Source organism: Bos grunniens, chromosome 11 (assembly GCF_055505025.1).
Source record: "Bos grunniens cultivar Pamir isolate PY7600 chromosome 11, Bosgru_T2T1.0, whole genome shotgun sequence".
NCBI lineage: Eukaryota > Metazoa > Chordata > Mammalia > Artiodactyla > Bovidae > Bos > Bos grunniens.
Window position 1 is genome coordinate 10,964,576 of NC_141175.1, and position 19,393 is coordinate 10,983,968.

The 19,393-nt window shown below is 51.8% G+C and overlaps 1 long non-coding RNA gene across 6 annotated transcripts in view; it reads right to left on the minus strand.

The window, feature by feature from the left end:
- Nucleotides 1-19,393, minus strand: part of LOC147362529 (uncharacterized) — a 115,246-nt gene that overhangs the window by 55,223 nt on the left and 40,630 nt on the right. The window contains exon 2 of one of the 6 annotated variants that reach the window (XR_015135738.1): nucleotides 4,981-5,207. The exons of the other annotated variants lie outside the window; for them this stretch is intronic. This is a non-coding gene — a long non-coding RNA (uncharacterized LOC147362529). The remainder of the gene's footprint in view (nucleotides 1-4,980; nucleotides 5,208-19,393) is intronic. 6 annotated transcript variants of the gene reach the window in all.

Below are 19,393 nucleotides of genomic sequence, written 5' to 3' on the forward strand. Positions count from 1 at the left end.
CTCAGTTCAGTTCAGTCACTCAGTCATGTCCGCCTCTTTGTGACCCCATGAACTGCAGCACGCCAGGCCTCCCTGTCCATCACTGACTCTCAGAGTTTACTCAAACTCATGTCCATTGAGTCAGTGATGCCATCCAAGCATCTCATCCTCTGTCGTCCCCTTCTCCTCCTGCCTTCAATCTTTCCCAGCATCAGGGTCTTTTCCAATGAGTCAGTTCTTCACATCAGGTGGCCAAAGTATTGGCGTTTCAGCTTCAACATCAGTCCTTCCAATTTGCCTGCCAAGGAGATGCAGGAGACGCAGGTTCAATCCCTGGGTCGGGAAGATCCCCTGGAGTAGGAAATGGCAACCCACTCCCATATTCTTGCCTGGAAAATCCCTGTAGTCCTGGTAATCATGGGCTACCGTCCACGGGGTCACAGAAGAGTCAGACACGACTGAGTGACTGAGCACTCATGCACAGTGGAGTTTGCAGGATGGGGGACTTTGGGTGCTGACTTCAGCAAAATCTCGGGAGAACCAGGACAAGTTGGTCAGCCTGCTCTTAAGTCCTCAAAGCAACCAGTTCTATAATCCCCACTTCACAGGTGAGGAGACTGAGGCTCAGAGGGCGATGTCATTTGCCCAAGATCATGGAGACAGATGGGCTACCCAGGTGGCACTAGTGGTAAAGAACCTGCCTGCCAATGCAGGAAACGAGGCAGGGGTTCAATCCCTGGGTCGGGAAGATGCCCTGGAGGAGGGCATGGCAACTCACTCCAGTATTCTTGCCTGGAGAACCCCATGGGCAGAAGAGCCTGGTGGGCTGCAGTCCACAGCATCACAAAGACTCAGACATGGCTAAAGCGACTTAGCACGCAAGCATGAAGACAGATGAGAGAAGAAAAGACACAAAAGTTTGAAGACAAAGTGTCCACCATCTCCGAGTCTGTCTGAACACCTGCCTTCCCTGTCTCCTCCCTGCCCTCGACACCTTACTTCTCCTCTCCCTGCCCTTCTCCTAAGTTCGGAGGACCTGTTCCTGTCTCCCATCTCTGTCCTCTGCCCAAGTATCCCCTTTATCGGGGACTGGATGGAAGGGTGGACTGGAGGGTCAGGTGAGACCCCACACCCAGATGTCAGTGGCTGGTGGATGGGATACAAGTGCCCCCCTCTCAGGGCCCTCAGACACCCCTCCCAGACTGCAGGCAGCAGCCAGAATCCTCCTCCCAGGGGCTTTAGGGGCTTACTGACTTGGGTTGAAGCCCAAGTTCTAGCTTCAAGTCACCAGATGACCTTGGAAGTTTCCTTAACTTCACCTATAAAATGCGGTGATATGGTCCCCATGTCACAGGGTTGCAGGGTTTGATGAGACTGGGTGAGTAAGTGCCTGTTGCAGAGCCTGGCATGGAGCAGTTGTCCCAGGGAAGATAACTCCCCACCAGACAGGACAGCGGCCCCTCTCCTGGGCACAGTCTCCTCTTCCATTACCCACAGCAAGCTTCTTGGTCCCAGACAGAACAACAGGGTGAGCTGGCATGGAACTCAAGCTAGGGCAAGGAGACAAAGGACCATAGAGCGGGGATCACAGGAGGCTGACTCTGGGACCTCTTCATCCCCATAAAACCAAGACCCTCATTTTGTATCTTTCAAGAAACCCAAAATGCACACCCTCGTCACTGATGCTCAATAATAAAGTTTCATGGAGTGAAAACATAAATAAATGTGTACATGAACTAACCAGAAGGTCCCACCCTCAGGGAAACCCGACCTGCCGTTAACTTCTAGTCCAAGTTGGCCTGCAGATGGACTCCCTTGAAAGTCACCTCCATCTCTCTCCCAGGTCAGGCTGAGATTTAGAGATCGGGGCCGCGTGTGTGCCTCCATCTGCTATCTGCACGTGAGTGATGGGAGACACGTTCCCGGGACATGTTTACGGTCACCCCGCGCCCCCGGCCCGCGCTCCCCACCACACCATCCCCTGATAATTCACGGCCCGGCTCCAGTTGGCAAATGACTGATACGGCCTTCACAGCGGGACCTGCTGGTCACTTGTCTCAAGGAGACTGGGAAGGAAACTCAGGCACAATATAAATGGGGCCCGTGGCAGCCTCAAACACCTTGGAAAATTCCCCAGCCCGGACACCGTGCCGATTTTAAGTAATAAAACCACAGAGAGATTGCACGGCCGCCTGACAGCCTGCGACGGATGGCCGCCCGCGTGAACTTTTTACCTTCGGGATGGGGACAGAGAGAAGAGAGAGGGAAAAGAGAGCCGTCCGGCCAGCCTGCTGCTTCCTGGCTCACAAGCTGTTGCCCAAAGCACAGGCAGGAGCTGCACTGGACATGCCTCCAGCTCAGGTGCCCGGGGGGTGGGGAGGGGGTGGACTCCATCCTCACTAGGGGCCTCAGACTTTGTTTCCCCATCTGGCAAATGGGAACACTCGTGGCCAGTGTATCACTTTTCCAAAGTCCAGAAACAGCCCAAAAATAAACCGACCCACTGATAGAAACATAATCCTCACTCTCATTCATTCATTTATTCTTTGACTCCACAAGAATTTGTCCCCATACCAGTTTAGCAGTGGGTATGGAGACAAGGAGATGACAGTGTGGGGAGATATGAGGTGACCTCCAGGAAACAACTGATGACCCTCAGAGTACCACTCATCAGCCTTGTGACCTTGGGCTTGTCACTCCAGCCCCCAGAGCCTCAGCTGTCTCATCTGTAAAATGGGGATGCTAATGGCACCTCCTTCAAAGGGTAGGGAAATCCCATGTGTCATCCTCAACCCAGTGTGTGACTCATAGTAGGTACACACCAGGCCTGGTCTTCTGTCCCCAGGTCCTTCTGCCTGCAGCTGGAGAGTCCTTGTGCAAATCTGGGAGGCCACCCTAAAGACCCAGAGCTCCTGAGTTGGGTGTGAAGCCATGAGCCTATCTGGACTGGAAGGTACACGGATCCTGTCTCTATCTCTTGGGGCCAAGGGCACATCTCGGATCCAATCAGCCTAGGGTGGGAGTGGAGGGCAGGGGGAACATGGGATAAAGCTAACTGACAATGGTTCACCCCAGAGACCGCTAGAAGGTCCTGGAGAAGAGGAGGCACGCCACTCATGCTGGGTGGCCACCCCACAGATGGAGCCCTCTTTGATGTGCCTCCTAGCCCCTCCCCGGACGGAGACAAGAGCAGACAGGAGAGAGGAGTGGCCAGTCCCTTCCCTCCCCCAACTTCTTGCACTTGAGGAGCTTGGCTTTTTCCTCCCAAGTCTAAGGGAATCTTTCCTCCAGCCCAGGTGCCTGCGAGGAGAGGAAACGCTTTTCCAGCCCAGAGCTCAGCCACTGCACTGGCCTGTCCTTGTGCCCACGGAGCCCAGGCAAAGGGCTCACTGACTGAGAGGGTGGGGCTTGCCCAAGTGGTCTCTAGGACCACCACCCGAGGGCCCAGGGCCCCAGGCTCTGAACCTGGCTCAGCAGGTGCCCACAACCCCGTAACCGAATGTCACCAGGGAAGACAAGTTTGAGGGCTACCAGCTGCAAGGAGTCACACATCAGAAGGGCTCAGCTGGAGGCCACAGCTGGGGCTGGCCTCAAGATGCAGCGGAATCGCAGGGTGGTGGGCAGTGGGGGTGGGGGTGACCAGCAAGCCCTGGGAGTGACAACAGGAGGACCCCCTCTCTCCCCAGGAAGAACCTTAAGAGTGGCCATCCACCCACGGACAAGTTACATCAGTGGGCAGAACCCTACACAAGGCTATGTGAACCCCATCTCCCCAGGCCAACCCTGAGCGGGGCACTGCCAGGGCGGGTGGTAGGGTGAAGGGGTTACAGTTGAGAAGATCCCACGGCCAAACCCAGTGGTGGGGGAGAGGACAAGCCTTGAACACTAAATGGGCTTAGAGTTTGAAACAACACAGGACCTCGTCTTGGGTACCAGCATGAGCCAGGCTGAATACCCAAGAGTGGAAATAACGGAGTTGGACTGAGATGTCAGTTATGGACCTGCCACCCAGCAGGCAGAGGGAGGCGGTTTAGAGAGAGCCGAGCGGTGGCCGTTATTGGAAAAATAAAACCATTTCATGTTTATACCCCTAATGAGTAGAGATGCTTCTAAACTGGTTACACTTGATTTTTTTTTCTTTATGCTTTTCTGTATTTTCTAATTTTCCTGCAATGAACATGTATTACTTGGGTAATAGAGAAATAATAAAAGCTTAAAAAGAGTCAGGTGGTGAGAGTTCATGGGTCCCTGAGGACCATACAGCCACGGGTTTCTGGGCACAGGTTCTGCTGGCCCAGGGTCCCAGGGTCCCAGGAAGCCCCAGGGGAGGGGTCGGGGAGCTGAGGGCAAAACAGACATCCTACAGCCGCCAAGGCCTCCAGGAGAGGCTGAGAAGGAGGAAACTCAGGCAGCTTTTGCTTCTGTATCCATCAGCTCCCACGTGCTCGGAGCAGGGAGGGGAGGTGGGGGGAAGGTTGGTGAGAGCCCTGGGCGCAGCCACCAGTGGAGGGCTGAGCTAAGAGGGAGCCCCTGTGGTCAGTTCGGGGTCACAGCACCGGGAAGCTCTGAATCAGGAGCTTGTTTCAAATCCTGACTGCACCCTCACCAGCCGGGGAAGCCAAGTGTCCCCTCACAGAACAGAGCAAGTATTAGACAAGGGCGGGGGAGCATCTGACTCCAAACAGTGATCTGCGCCTTTCCCAGAGTCCACTCTTGGTCTGGTAGGAACTGGAGTGAATGGGGGACCACCAGGAACCCTCAGCAGGCGGACCCCACCATGTGTCTGGAGTCACAGCCATCTGGGTCCTGATGAACCGCCCCTGTTCAGGGTGAGCAGAGCTCGGACACTGAACTGCATAATGAGAAAGGGGTCGCTGGGGTCTCAGGCACCTGCTGAGCTCTGAATCCCAGCTCCCAGCGCTGTGTGACCCTGGGGAAGCCATTTTTCCTCTCTGGCCCTCATTTTCCTCATCTATAAAGTGGGGGTAATAAGGATGGTACCTGTGGCAGATTGCACTGTTGGTTCCAAGTCTGCAGTGTCTCCCACTAAGAGGCAAGACAGTGTTCACCTGTGACTTTGAGCTTGGCACTGTGACTGGCTTTGGCAACAGAAGGAGGAAGGAGGAACGGAAGCCACTCTGGGGGCCAAGACTTCAAGAGGCCTCAGGCATTTCCAGTTGCTCTCTGCGACACCACCATCCACAAGAAGAATAAGCCCAGGCTGGGACCTGAAAGATGGAGCATGTGGAGCAGAGCTAATCGCCCCAGCCCAGCCCAGACAAGACCAGAGAACTCCTAAGTAACCCTCTGACTTGTGAGAATAAATGATCATTGTTTTCAAGCAACTGCATTCTGGGCTCATTTGTTACGCAGCAACTTTGTGGTAATTACTGAATGATACATTTCCACAAAGGGTCAATGTAAGGATTCAGTGAAACAATGCCTGGTGCATAGTAAATGCTCATTAAATACTCAGCTGCTCATATTAATATTGTTATCATTGTCATTATTACCATCTATTGTAAGGGCCAGAGGTCAGGAGATGGGAGCTCACAGAATCCCCACATTCATCACATCTGCCCAGACATGCTCCAAGCAACAAGTGCCCCCATCCAGGCAGCTGCTTTTATTGCACTTTAGAAACCTATTCCAATTAGAGGGTGCAATTGTGGCTCCTGCTACCCTAGACAGGGGCGAGACGAGCAGGGTGCAGGCTCCCCAGGCAGGGGCTTAAGCATTCTGTAATAACCATATTTCTTATGAGGCTTTAGTTTCACTTCCTTCAGATTAAGTCTTGGCAATAAAGCAATCAATTCCCACTCCCTGGGAAGCAGGGCTGAATTCTACCTGGCACAAGTGAAGCTCTTGGTGCCCCTCGGCTGGAGCCTCCCTCTCCCAGCCTGGAGATGGCAGCTTGGGGGCACTGTCTGGTGGTTAACTGACCCCTTGGGGAGTTTTCACTCCAGTTGCCACTCCGTCTCCAAGCCTCTAAGCCAGTTTCAGAAGCATCCAGCCAGGTGCACTGGGCACCTAGAGTGGCATGACGTCATAGAGGGGGGAGCTCACCTCCATACTCCCTGCTTCCTGCGGCTGCCCTCCCCTCCCCATCATTAGGGCACCCAGCCGGGAGGGCCCTACAGGATTTAAAGAAACTGAAGAACCAAGATGCCACAGTCCCGGCTTTGGCATCAAACTCTGATGCAGGGAATCAGCAGGGTAGACGGGAAAGATGTGTGAGAGAAGGAGAAACCTTTCCTCCTCACCCTGCAGCACCCATCCCAACTCCCCACGCCCATCTCCAGGGACAGACCAGAGAGGCTGGTCACTTTCACCCTCTGCTTCCCCAGCTCAGTTTCCTCTGAGAAGATGCCCAAGCAAAGAAAAGAAAAGAGGGTGACTGATGACCCCTGCAAGATGGGTTTGGGGGTCCCAAAGCAGAGAAGCCCTGCTCCTCCCAGGTCCCACCCAGGATGCCCATTTCCAGCAGCCTCTTATGAGAATAGGGGGCCAAAGGAGGTCACAACAGCATCAGGGCAGAGTGGGGGCCCGAGGAGGAGCTTGGAGTCAGTGCTGGCCTGGGGTAGGGTGAGGCAAGAGAGGCACTTGCCTCGGATGCAAAATTTAAGTGGCACCAAAAACTCAGTGATCAACAGAGACAGTTTTGGTGCTTTTTTTTTTTTTTTTTCATTTCTTGGCTGAGCCATGTGGCATCAAACCCTCACCCTCCTGCAGTGGAAGTGTGACATCTTAGCCACTGCAACACCAGGGAAGTCCCAGAAATAGTATTTTTAAAAATCAAAATGACTACAGGAAAACCACAATGAACAAAATATCAACTCTGAAATAGACTGGCTGTTATGTTTAAGAACTTGCATTATTGGGCACTGGGAAGGGTTGCTTGATTCCAATCAACCTGGGGCCCTGCAGGGCAGGTATATGAGGGTTGGTAATGGTGTGCAAACAGACTGGGCTTTATGGGGTTTACATACAGTTATGGTCTTTGTGGAGTTCTTATGAATCTTTTCCACTTGGTTTAGAATATGGGTCGGGGAGGGGGTCCTGTGGGCTCCCCTGGTAGCTCAATGGTAAGGACTCTGCCTGCAATGCAGGTGACTTGGGTTCAGTTCCTGGTTCGGGAAGATGCCATGGAGAAGGGGATCAACTCAATCCAGTGTTCTTGCCTGGAAAATTCCATGGACAGAGGAGTCTGGTGGGCTACAGTCCTTGGGGGTCACAAAAGAGTCAGACTAAACAGCAATGTTGATAAATGTACACTGGGCACAGGACTTTTTCCCTTTGCCTCAGGCTCCTCCTCTCACACTGTTTGGGGAATCAGGGGAGATAGAGACTCAAGGAGAAGCCAACAGGGAGCCAGGCAGGCAAGGGCTTTGTGAAAGCTCTGGAGCTTAGCGCCAACTCTCAGAAGACAAGGGCAGGGAACAAACAAAAGCATTACCATGACGAATTGTTCAACCCAAGTGAGAAATCCCCAGTTTGGCCAACTCTGCCTGGATTTCACGTTTAGCATTGGGAATATGGGGTCTTGCAGTTCAAAACGAAAGTATTAGCGAAAATAAAGCGATCAAAGTTGCTGACATTTATTCAGCACAAGCTCTGCCAGGCCCGGTCTATGAGCTCTATACACGTATCTCATTTAAAGCCCAGGAGCTCCCCATGAGAAAGGAGCACTCTCCGTCCCCACCCCCCCCCACTCCCCGTTTCCCAAGGGAATGCCTGGGTCATAAACCAGAGAGGTTAAGGTACTTGTTGAGGTCACATAGCTGTGAAGGGTAAAGCCTGGGTTCAATGTCAAGACCTCACCCTTAACCTCTTCTCCACATGGCTTCAAGTGAAATTTTTTTCATCTGAGCTTGTGACTGTGAAATGTATCCCTATGTCACAAACCTGGATGGGGGACCCGGAGGTGCAGCCCTGTCTGATGACAGAAAAACAGGAGAACAGATGATTTTAATGATAATATGGTACAGACTGTGACTTCAGAGAGAGGAATGGGGATGGATCCTATCATTACAACCTGTACCGAGGACGCCAGTGACACAGGACGGAGTGCTGGGAGAGCACTTCAGGGGTCCTGACCCGGGGATGGGACCAGAGGCAGAGACCAGGTGAGGGGAGGTGAGAGGTGAGGGGAGGTGAGAGTTGAGGGGCCAGGGGCCCCACAGGGCACTGTGAGGACTTGGTCTACCCTGTGAAGGACAGTCAGCCCCTCTGTGGTCACAGCAAACCAGTGGCCAAGCTGCACCCAGCCACTGGCCTCCGCTCCCTGCTCTCATCCAGATGGTCCAGGCCCCAGGCGGTCCCTCCAGGGACAGAAGGGTCTCTTGGACCATCCTGGGCAACGTGTCCATCTGTGCGTGGCCTCACAGTGCCTGACCCCACTGGACAAATCTACCCACTCTCACTCTCTCTCTGGAGCCCCTGCCCATCCCCACTGCCTCCTCCAGGCTGGGAAGCCACCCAGGAAGTTACCAGGCAGCTCCTGGGGGACACAGACCCCACCTACCCAGATCTGCTCATTCCCTGCTTCCCACCACCCCATACACTGCAGACAGGAGGGGAGAACAGGGGGTGTCCAAGTATGGGTGGCTGGAGGGGGCTCATGGCAGCCGGGCACCTGCAGCCCCCACCAGAGAGGGCTACAGACTCCCTGCCCCGGGCAGGGCTTCCCATCCCTGCTGGAACAGAACCAATCTCACTGCCTCAGTGAGGGGATCTCCAAGCCAAGGATGTGAGTGCATTAATTAATGAATTAGCCATTTAATTAACATAATTAGGCCTCATTATTTTCCTTGCACCTATCGTCAATTTTTGAGCAATTAAAAGGAACGCTGGAGGAGAATGGGGGATCTGGGTTGTCACTGCGGGTATAGGATGGAAAGCCAGGCCTGGAGTGACCCTTAGGCCACCAGTGCAGCCTTGGGGCAGGGAATGCAGAGGAAAAGGAGACTCATGGGAGCTCACACACATGAATAAGCACACACCCCAAGATGTAGTGTCCCCGAGTCTGGGTTTGCAGATCACTCTCCATTCACTTATTAAAGTCCTAATAGGTGCCAGGCTCTATACCAGGACACAGTTGGACCAGGACAGGCAATTTTCCTCCAGGCGGATGGAGGGAAGTTGTTGGTGAGTGCCAGAGTCAGCCCCCCACCTCCGTGAGCCTTTGAGGTAGACCATCTTTCCCTAGCTGTGTGACCTAAGGCAAGTTCCTTAGCCTCTCTGAGCTGTTTCTTTAGCTGAAAGACGGGTATCCGGTAGATATCTGCCCCCCAGTATTATTGTAAGGATGCCCAGAGACGCTGCACACCAAGCCCCTGGCCCGCAGTCAACTAGCAGGAAGCAGCAAGGATTTGGATTTGTTGGGGTTGGAAGGTCTGAGCTGAGAAGCGACCTGGTGAAAGTTTAGAAAGCTCCCTGGTTGCCCGAGTGGACACTGGACAGTGGAGAGGTGAGGGTGGAGGCAGCGCCCAGCCACGAGGTCCAAGCAGAGGTGTGTCTTAGCCAGGGGTCTTCACCCTGAGCCCGGGCCTGATCCCCCAGGAGCCAGAGAAGACAATGGCATCAGGGGCGTGGCTCTGGGTCTCACTGACACCAGAGAAGGAGCCAGTAGAGAATCCTGGAAAAGAACAGCCAACGCGATGAAGAAAAATTAGCAGCAAGTCTTCCCAGGAACCAAGTGAAGAGAAGGCTTCAAGGAGGAAGGAGTAGCCAGGCGCATCAAATGCAAATGCCCATATTTGCTGGTCGCCGGTCACATGCCGCCTGATTTCAGGGGAGGGCTGACGGCCTGTGTGCAGAGATTGGAGAATGAACCAGGGCTGGAGGCAGCAAAGGGTGAAGACCACTCTCCCGGGCATTTTGCTTCAAGGGAGCAGGGACACGGGTGTTGGCAGGAGAACAGGGCCCTGGGGACAATTTGTTTACAAGACGGGAGATGTCAAAACATATCTGGGGCTGATAGATGATCCAACCCCAGGAAATAAGACCCATGGTTTGGATGATGCAGACTGTTCCATTTTTCTAATTTGTATTTTCAAAACATCCCCTCGCATACCATTTTTTTAAAACTGCATTTTACTCAACTAATCTTTCCAACTTTTCATATCACCTGACTGGGGACACTTGCCACCCTCAGGCCACAGGGCGTAGCTTGTTCTGATGGTGTCCCTCGGAGTCCTCCTTGAATTTTATCGGGAAAAATGCAAAATACAGGTTCAAACCCTTGCAAACTCATAAGCTGCTTTTTTTTTTTTTGCATTTTGCCCTTGTAATTTTTTATTTAGCTCAAGTCTTAATATTTTTAATGAGTGTGCCAACCTAGGGGGAAGGAACATATGCATCTGAGACACAGATGAAGATTCCAGGCTGTCAAAGTGGTCCATCAGCCACCCCAGCATAGAGCCAGACATCGGGCATCAATCATGAAGGCGAAGAAACGAGAAATGGGTAAGAACAAAATTCTAGAAATGCAACATCAGAGTCTGCGTGTAGAAGGGAAGCACGGTTTAGCATTTCATGATATTCATTAGTCTGCAGCAAGCTGAACTATCTTCTTTATAAAGTTCAACATTCATGCGTGAGAATATTTTTGAAGTATAGGTGCTGTAAAATATTATAGGAAGTTACAGTTGTACGATATAGTGATTCACAATTTTAGAGGTTATATTCCATTTATAGCCATTATACAATATTGGCTAATTCCCTGTGTTGCACAGTATATCCTTGAAGCTTATTTTATACCTAGTAGCTTGTCCTTCCTCCTCTCCTACCCCTATCTGCCCCTTCCTCCTTCCCTCTCCTCACTTGCAACCACTGGTTTGTTCATTATACCTGTAAGTCTGCTTCTTTTTAGTTATATTCTCCAGTTCGCTGTATTTTTTAGATTCCACATATAAGTGATATCATATGATATTTGTCCTTCTCTGTCTGGCTTATTTCACTGAACATAATACCTTCCAAGTCTGTCCATGTTGCTGCAAAAGGCAAAATGTCATCCTTTTTGTGGTTGAGCAATGTTCCATTGTATGGATTTCCCCGGTGGCTCAGACGGTACAGAATCTGCCCGCCATGCAAGAGACTCAGGTTTGATCCTTGGGTCAGGAAGACCCCCTGGAGAAAGGAATGGCTACCCACTCCAGTATTCTTGCCTGGAGAATTCTGTGGACAGAGGAGCCTGCTGCTGCTGCTAATAAGTTGCTTCAGTCGTGTCCAACTCTGTGCAACCCCAGAGACGGCAGCCCACCAGGCTCCCCCATCCCTGGGTTTCTCCAGGCAAGAACACTGGAGTGGGTTGCCATTTCCTTCTCCAATGCATGAAAGTGAAAAGTGAAAGTGAAGTCGCTCAGTTGTGTGTGACCCTCAGCGACCCCATGGACTGCAGCCTTCCAGGCTCCTCCGTCCATGGGATTTTCCAGGCAAGAGTACTGGAGTGGGGTGACATTGCCTTCTCCAACAGAGGAGCCTAGCGGGCTACAATCCATGGGGTTGCAAAGAGTCGAACACAAATGAACAACTAACACTATCACTTTTGAATATTCCATTGTGTGTGTGTGTGTGTGTGTGTGTGTATCTTTTTATCCATTCTTCTGCTGATAGACATTTGTGTGGCTTTCCTGTCTTGGGTATCATAAATAGTGCTGCTATGAACATTGGGGTCCGTGGATCTTTTCAAATCAGTGTTTTTGTTGTTTTTGGATATATACCCAGGAGTGGAATTACTGGATCATATGGTAGAGACCAAGTAATTGTTTTGTTGTGTATTTGTCTGTTTTTAAGGTAGTGTTCTTATTTTTTTCAGTATACTTTCTATTTCAGCATCACATACATATGGGAAAAATGCACAAATCTTCAGTGTTCAGCCCAAAGAGTTTGAACAGAGTCAACACAGTCTGCAAACCAGCACTCAGATGGATATCGATTGAGAAGCATATTACCACCCCTCAAGGGCTAGGGAACACCAAGGGGAGCCACCATCCTGCCTTCCGGCGCCATAGATCTTTCCATAAATGGGCTTTCACAGTCCGCATCGCTGGGGTCTGGCTGCTTCTCTCACCTGTGAGATTCATTCCTAATGCTGCCTGTACAGCAGACAGTGCTGCCCAGTGTCCCCTGAGTGAATAACCATAGTTTTTCATTCATTCTAGTACAAACAAGCATTTAGTCCAGTGTGGGGACTGACTATGGACGTTCTTGTATGTCTCATGGTGTGTGTACTTTTAGGAACATATTTGTACAAAAGTTGAGAACCTCTGTACTGGGGAAGCTCTAGATGTTAATGGTCTCAAAACTCACACCCAAAATAGCATTAGGCCTGTCAGTCCATGGTCAGAATTTGGAATCCTCACTGCTCAATTGGTTTTCTAATGTTTCTCATCTCTCTTGAAAGCAATAGTTTTCGACAGAGGATGGTTTTGCTCCTCTCCCCCAGGGGACTTCTGGCAATGTCTCAAGGCCTTTTTGGTATCACAACAGGGGAAGCTGGTGGCATCGAGTGGATAGAGGCCAGGGATGCTGCTAACATCCAACAAAGAATGCTCTGCTCCCAATGGCAATGGTGCTGAGGTTGAGAAACCCTGCTTGGAAGGAATAAGTGGTTCACAATGCCTGAGTGAGGTTGCAGCCTAGTGTTGGCAATTGCAACTCCCAGAAGTAGACTGAAGGAGGCAGAGCCATGGTTGCCAAAAGTCATACAAAGTGCAGCAGGGCTCCAAGAAAGAAGCAACCAGAAGCAAGACAAATCAAGAGGGAGAGATGGGGATTGCTCTGGACTTTTAAGGCTAAATAGGAGCTCGTCTGGGTTCAAGGAAGGAAGGGCATTTGGCAGAGGGAACAGCACCAGGAAAGTTACAAAGATATGGTGGATCTCAGAGCGCGGAGGCCCACGCACCCAGGAACAGAGAAGGCTCCTTGGGGAAGGGGCAGCATAAGGTGGTCTTGGAAGATGAGCCATTGTCTGGAGGAAGGAGCAACCTGTGGGGACTGGTGCATGAGTGGGCTCGAGTGTCCCAGGAGCCTGACAAGCTGGGGGGCAGGAAGATGGGGTACCACCCAAAGCAGTTTAAGGGGAGTTGGAACAACGCAATAGCAACTGAGTCTGAAAGGTAGGTGAGGTACTAGTAACCCAGAACATGGCAGAAACTTCCTGTCCTCCAAACATGCTCCATGTTCCCCATCCCAACCAGAGCTTCCTGGAGATGGAATAATAGCCCTTGACCCTGGGCCCTCACTCCACCATACATGATCCATCAGCAAGTTCCGCAGCCTCCAGCCCCCAAGAGCCCTCTGCCTCCTCTGCCGCCACCTTGTCCCAGTCACCATTCTCTCCTGCCTGGACCATGGCCCCAGCCTCCTCAATGGGGTCTCTGCCTCCATTGGGCACCTCCCAGATTCTCCTCCACATGAAAGCTGCTAGAGAGATTTCAGCAAAACATAAATGAGCAAATCACTTGGCTGTTGGAAACCCACCAAGCTCGTCCTCCCATGGTTTAGGTGGTGCCACTCTTGGCACGGAGTTGGGTCTCAGCTCCAATTTGGGCCTCTTTCCAGGGGCCTCTGGAGCAGCAGAAGACTTGGTGCCAGACCTGGGCTCTGCTCTGTTCCAGCTCCCCCCGCAGCCCAGGGCCTCCTGGCTCATGGGCTGTGGGTGGAACTTGCATTTCCACCAGCCTGGCCCCCAGCAGAGGGGGTGATGGAGACTGTCTGCCTGCCAGCTTTCCCATCTCAGCCTGTCGAAGCCTGCCTATGCAGGACCCAGGCTCCCAGGAGGGCTGGGTCCCCCAGGGCCTCCACCTGCCTAGTTCACCACTGTGCGAGCTCAGGGCTCCTCCGGGTGGAGCCAGGCCCCCTGGGCATCCAGAGAGCTCGTTATCTCGTCAGCCCTGAAGCTGCACCTGCTCTCCTGGTCTCCTGTGATCTCAATTAATCCGTCCTGCCCTGATTAATTAGCAGGGTTAATTATGACGGCTGCTGCTCTGAAGCTTGGGGAGGAAAGCCTAGCCAAGTGGCAGAGGAGAGACCCAGTCTGGGGTGGGGCGGGGCGCCTCACTCTGCTTGATCCCCTGGCCATCCCTGCCCAGTGCCTGGTGCCCACCCTTCCCAGGGCCAAGGTCAGGGGCCTCAGGAAGCCACTGGGGGGCTGTGATTCCCAAGGACCAGGCCTATCAGGGTCAGGCCAACACCCTCAGAGATCACCAGAGACAAGGGCACAAGACCCAGAACTGTGGGTTTAGCTCCTCTGACCTGACTTGTTATGTCACATCTAAGTCCCAGCCCCACCCGTCATCATGACCACATATGAAAGGACTCCAGACTCCATCCTGGCAGGAACCCCTTGATTCACACTTGCCTTTGAGGGTGAGCCTACCACCCACTTCCCTATATGCCTGTCCCCTCTAGACTCAAAGACCACTGTGCATGGAGACAGATCTAGAAAGAGGTCAAGGTCACGAATGGGGTTGCAGTGGTCAGGCCTATGGCTGGGGCCATTGCACAGTCTGTCCTGCTCTCTGAACCCCGTGAATGAATTGCCTCATGGGCTCAGAGATTTCCCCATCCTCCACTCCTCCTCCAAGCCAAGCCTTCAGCTGAACATCAAAGCATCAGAAATGGGCTCAGGGTGACGCAGGCAACTCCAGCCTCTGCCCGAAGACCTGGAGCCCCGAGCCCTTCCCATCCCAGCTCAGCCCCAACAAGGAACCTCTTTGTTCCACTCCTCTTCTGGGCTCCAGGCCTTCGTTGCGCGGACAGTCACCCATCAAGGATGAAAGCTTGACTCAGCACAGGGTCCCCACCCAAGCTGGGCCACCACCACCAAAGTCCTGCATATACCTCCTCCCGACACGCATCCATTATCCTGCTCGCCAAAAACGTGATCCATTATCACCGCCTGCGCCTGGCAAAATGTATCATTACCTGCACCCTCGGCACTTCCCAGATCAATCCACTTCTTAAATGTAGTAATAGAGAAGAGGATTAGGTACTAGAAAACTCATTATGAAAATGGCGTACTCAAATTCTTTAAAGGTGATATTTCATAAAATATACCCGGCCTGCCGCGTGCCTCAATCATTCTTTTTAATAGCTCCGTAGCAGCCAGAAAATAAAGTATTCATGAAGATTGAAGAAGATGATCCCATGAACTTCAATTTAATTGGTGCAAATTAAAACAATCCATCTTTCCGTGCTGTCCGTCTATCTCCAATCATCCCCACGTTGCACGTCCGGCACCCTGATTACAATTATCTTTTAATAGGAAAACTTGTCAGTTTTTGTGTGATTTACATAAGCTTGAGCAAACTTATGGGCATCAGATAGGGGCCTTGGTGTGTGATTTCCTGCTCCCAGCTCCCTGGCTCTAGGGAAGGCTGGGTGGCAGGTAGGGGAGGCAGGGTCCAGGCCAGTGGAGGAGGGGCTGGCGTGGATCTGTGACATCCCTGAGTTTGCAACACCCATCAGAGATGAGGCTGCATAAGACATAAATGGACGGTGCATCACTCCCAGTCTCTGGCCATGTCCTTCCTCTGGGACCACAGCAGCTGAACATGGAACCAGACAGGCCCTCTTCTCAGTGGCCATGGTCACTCACAGGCATTAATGCACACCGACATCCCATCTAATGAGCTCTATTCACTCTTTTCTCATCATTCAACGCATGTTTGTGTGTGTGTGTGCTGTCGTGTCCAACTCTTTGCTACCCCATGGACTGAAGACCGCCAGGCTTCCCTGTCTATGGGATTTTCCAGGCAAGAATACTTGAGTGGGTTTCCATGCCCTTTTCCAGGGGATCTTCCTGACCCAGGGATCGAACCCACATCTCTTGTGTCTCTTGCATTGGCAGGCAGATTCTTTACCACTAAAGCACCATCTGGGAAGCCCCATTATTCAACCTGCACCCCCAATTCACACACGGTCCATACTGCTGCCAGTGCTTCATTGAAGAGCCCACGCACTCACGCTTGCTAAATTGCTTCAGTCGTGTCCAACTCTTTGCGATGCTAGACACTGTAGCCCACCAGGCTCCTCTGTCCTTGGGATTCTCCAGGCAAGGTTACTGGAGTGGGTTGCCAAGCCCTTCTCCAGGGGATCTTTCCGACCCACTGTCGATTTTCTGAAGTTTTCATCTTCAACCTGCATTGGTAGGTGGGTTCTTTACCACTAGCGCCATCAGGGAAGACCCTTGAAGAGCCCATGGAAACAAACAAATGAGGTTTTCTAGGGATGAGAAGCAAGGGGAGAAAGTCAACAATGGTCTGAGCATAACAACAAACTTGAACAAGGAGGAAAGATGGGTGCTTGGGTCCCACAAGGAGTGTGTGATGGGGAAGTTGTGGATTTTAATTCAACGGAAACCAGCCTACCGAGACCCAAGCAAGGTACAGGCACCAGTAAGCCAGTGCCGTCTCAGACTATATCAATAGAGATATGATGGCTAGAAAGAAGGAGGTGATCGTTCCCCCCACAGCCATGCCATTTAGATCACCTCTGACCTGTTTGTTCTTTCACTTATTCATTTATTCAGATAAACATTTGTTGAGTTCCTGCCAAGTGTCAGGTGCTGGAGATCGAGCAGGAAATGCGGCCAGCCCAACTCCCAGCCTCACGGGTTTTACAATCCACTGCGATACAGACGGACAAGAAGGCGAGACGATTATACAGGCTGATAAAAATCTGCAGTCGGGGAAATGAAGCTAGAGGAGGCACCCCTGTCAAAGCTGTAGGACCCCACAGCTGCTGATGCCAGGCTGAAGACCTATTAGGTGAAATGGGGGCCGGGAGGGAGAATGCTCCAGAGAGACCAACATATACAAAAGCCCAAGGCAAGAAAGCAGAAGTGTTGACACAGAACGTGTGACGGAGCAGAGGGTGAGGACGCGTGATCAAAGGCAGGCCACGCGTGTGGCCTGAGTGTGGTCTGCGTGCTTTTACCCTTTAAAATCTGTAATGAATTCTTAGCTATGTGGGTCATATACGAACACAGTCTCACTCAAAACAAAAATTTAAGCATCACAGATGAAATCTCCCTAGACCACCTCCACTTTCTCCCCTGTACGTCTCTGCAACTTACCAGTCTGGTGTGCAGCCTTCCAGATTTTTCTCTACGCCTTCACATGTGGGAATCTATAGAAGCTTTTAGTTTTATTTCTTATAAAAAATGCCCCTGTACTGTCATGATTTTCTGAAGTTTGCATCTTCATCTTGGCCTTGTCTGCCACTGTCCTCATCACCCTCTCAAAGGGCATGTCCAGCAGACTTGGCAGGGAGGGAGTGTCCATAGCGAGTATGCTCCTGACCATCTGGGCAGCAGCAGGACAGGGCGTGGTGGATGACAGTGGGCACTCTACAGCCAGCTCTGCCTCTGCAACCCCGGCCAAGCCCCTCCCTATCTCGGAGCCTGGGTTTCCTGGTCCTGAAGATGGAGAGTAACAGACCCTGACTGCTGAGATGTGTGGAATCTAAGTTAAAGCTCATAAAGTGGTCAGCTTGGGTCTTGGTCCATGGAAGGGTCTCTGCACATGTGTTGACATTGACAGCAATGTCTGTGTCATCTGAGAACAGGCCTGGGTGTCCCCAACACAGGGTGTTCCTGTGGCTCCAGCCCCAGCCTGCAAGTGCCACACCCTGGGAGACAGAGCCCTTCTTCACCCTGGAGCTCCTCGTGGTCAGGATTGGGGGTGGAGGGAGGCTGTTAACAGCCTGATCCTGCAGGCCCCTCTCCCTGTGGCCCCTGTCAGGCTCCATCTGCCACTTCTGCCAGCAGCCCTCCACCAGAGGATCACATAGCTGGTACAATAAATATCATTTGCTGAAGTAGCAAACAAGCAAAGTCATCCTTTACATGGGAGGAAAAGCCCTTTCCAAGTGGGGGCTGGAAATTGAACTCACCAGAAATTCTGTCTCTTTAAGGAATGGTAAGAGGTTTCCCAAGTGGCGCTAATGGTAAAGAGCCTGCCTGCCAGGGCAGGTAGACAGAAGAGATGCAGGTTCGATCCCTGGGTCGGGAAGATCCCCTGGGGAAGGGCATAGCAACCCACTCCAGTGTTCTTGCCTAGAGAATCCCATGGACAGAGGAGCCTGGGGGGCTATAGTCCACAGGGTCGCAAAGAGTCGGACTTTACTTAAGAGACATCACGTATGCACGCACAAGGAATGGTAGGAACAACGATTATCTTCTGAGCATGTGTGGACACCCGCTAGATACGACCCACTCCAGCTTGTGGAAACTTCACAAAGCCCTAGTTGGCCAGCTCCGTTACCAGCACATGGACATGTTAACTCACAGAGTCCTCGTGAGCATCTCCACTTACTGAGGTGAGTATGACTTCGATTTGTCCGGACTGGACGACTATACTGCAGTAACGAAGCAACCCCCTATCTCAGGGCTTATCACAGTAAGCGTATTTTTCTCACTCGCATGAAGCCCAGTGCAGGTCACTGGCCTTCCTCTGTCTTGTGGCTGTGCCACGTGGACGTGTGGCCTCTAAGGTCACCAGGGCAGGAAAGGAAAGTGGTGACAAACACACGAGGTCTTAACTGCCTCAGACCTGAAGTGACAGGTGCTGCTCTGTTTGTTGGCCAGAACTACTCACGTGGGCCCCACTCAGCTGCAAAGCAGGCTGGGTAATGCAGGGGCTCACTGCGTGTCAGGAGCCCAGATACCCTGCCAGTCTGCATTTGTGAAATGAGGGCATGGAGACACAAACTGACTAAGTAATTTGCTCAAAGTCACCCAACCGGTGATGGTTAGAGTCGGTTATTCACACACGTGGACGTGTATGAAGGCCCACATGCTCATCTATGCTTGCGGATATGCGTGACAAGGCCCACATACATACATACTCTGGCGACCCCCACGGGCTGACCTCTCACTTGCTGGGCGGAGGGGTCATGCGGACCCCAGAACTCTGAGTGAGAGTGTGAAAAACTTGACCAGTGGTCATGGCACAGGCTCCCTCCTCTGTCCAACCTCCAGCACGGGGACCTTGACTGCCAATCTGGGGGACCCTGTGCCCCCAGCTTAAGCAAAGGCCCAGACGTCACCCACTCTGATATGGCACTAACCCCAGATCACGCCAAAAACCCCTGCTTTCCCCTTTAGAATAAAAACTTTCTTCAGGCTGCCAATGAGGCAGGATTCTGGGGCAAGTTTTTTTCCCAAAAATATAAAAAATTATAATAAATACACTGAGTGAACATTCTCATGTCCAAATATTTACATACATCCCACACACAAATATACTTAAAGAACATAGATAGGTATGTGGAGATGTGCTTGTAACTATAAATCTGAATTTATTCATGGAAATGATGGCATATTCACATTTGTTTACATGACTAGAGTAGTTGACATAAAAATAAGTGGTGAACTGTGTTCAAAAATGTCAAGATCATGAAAGAT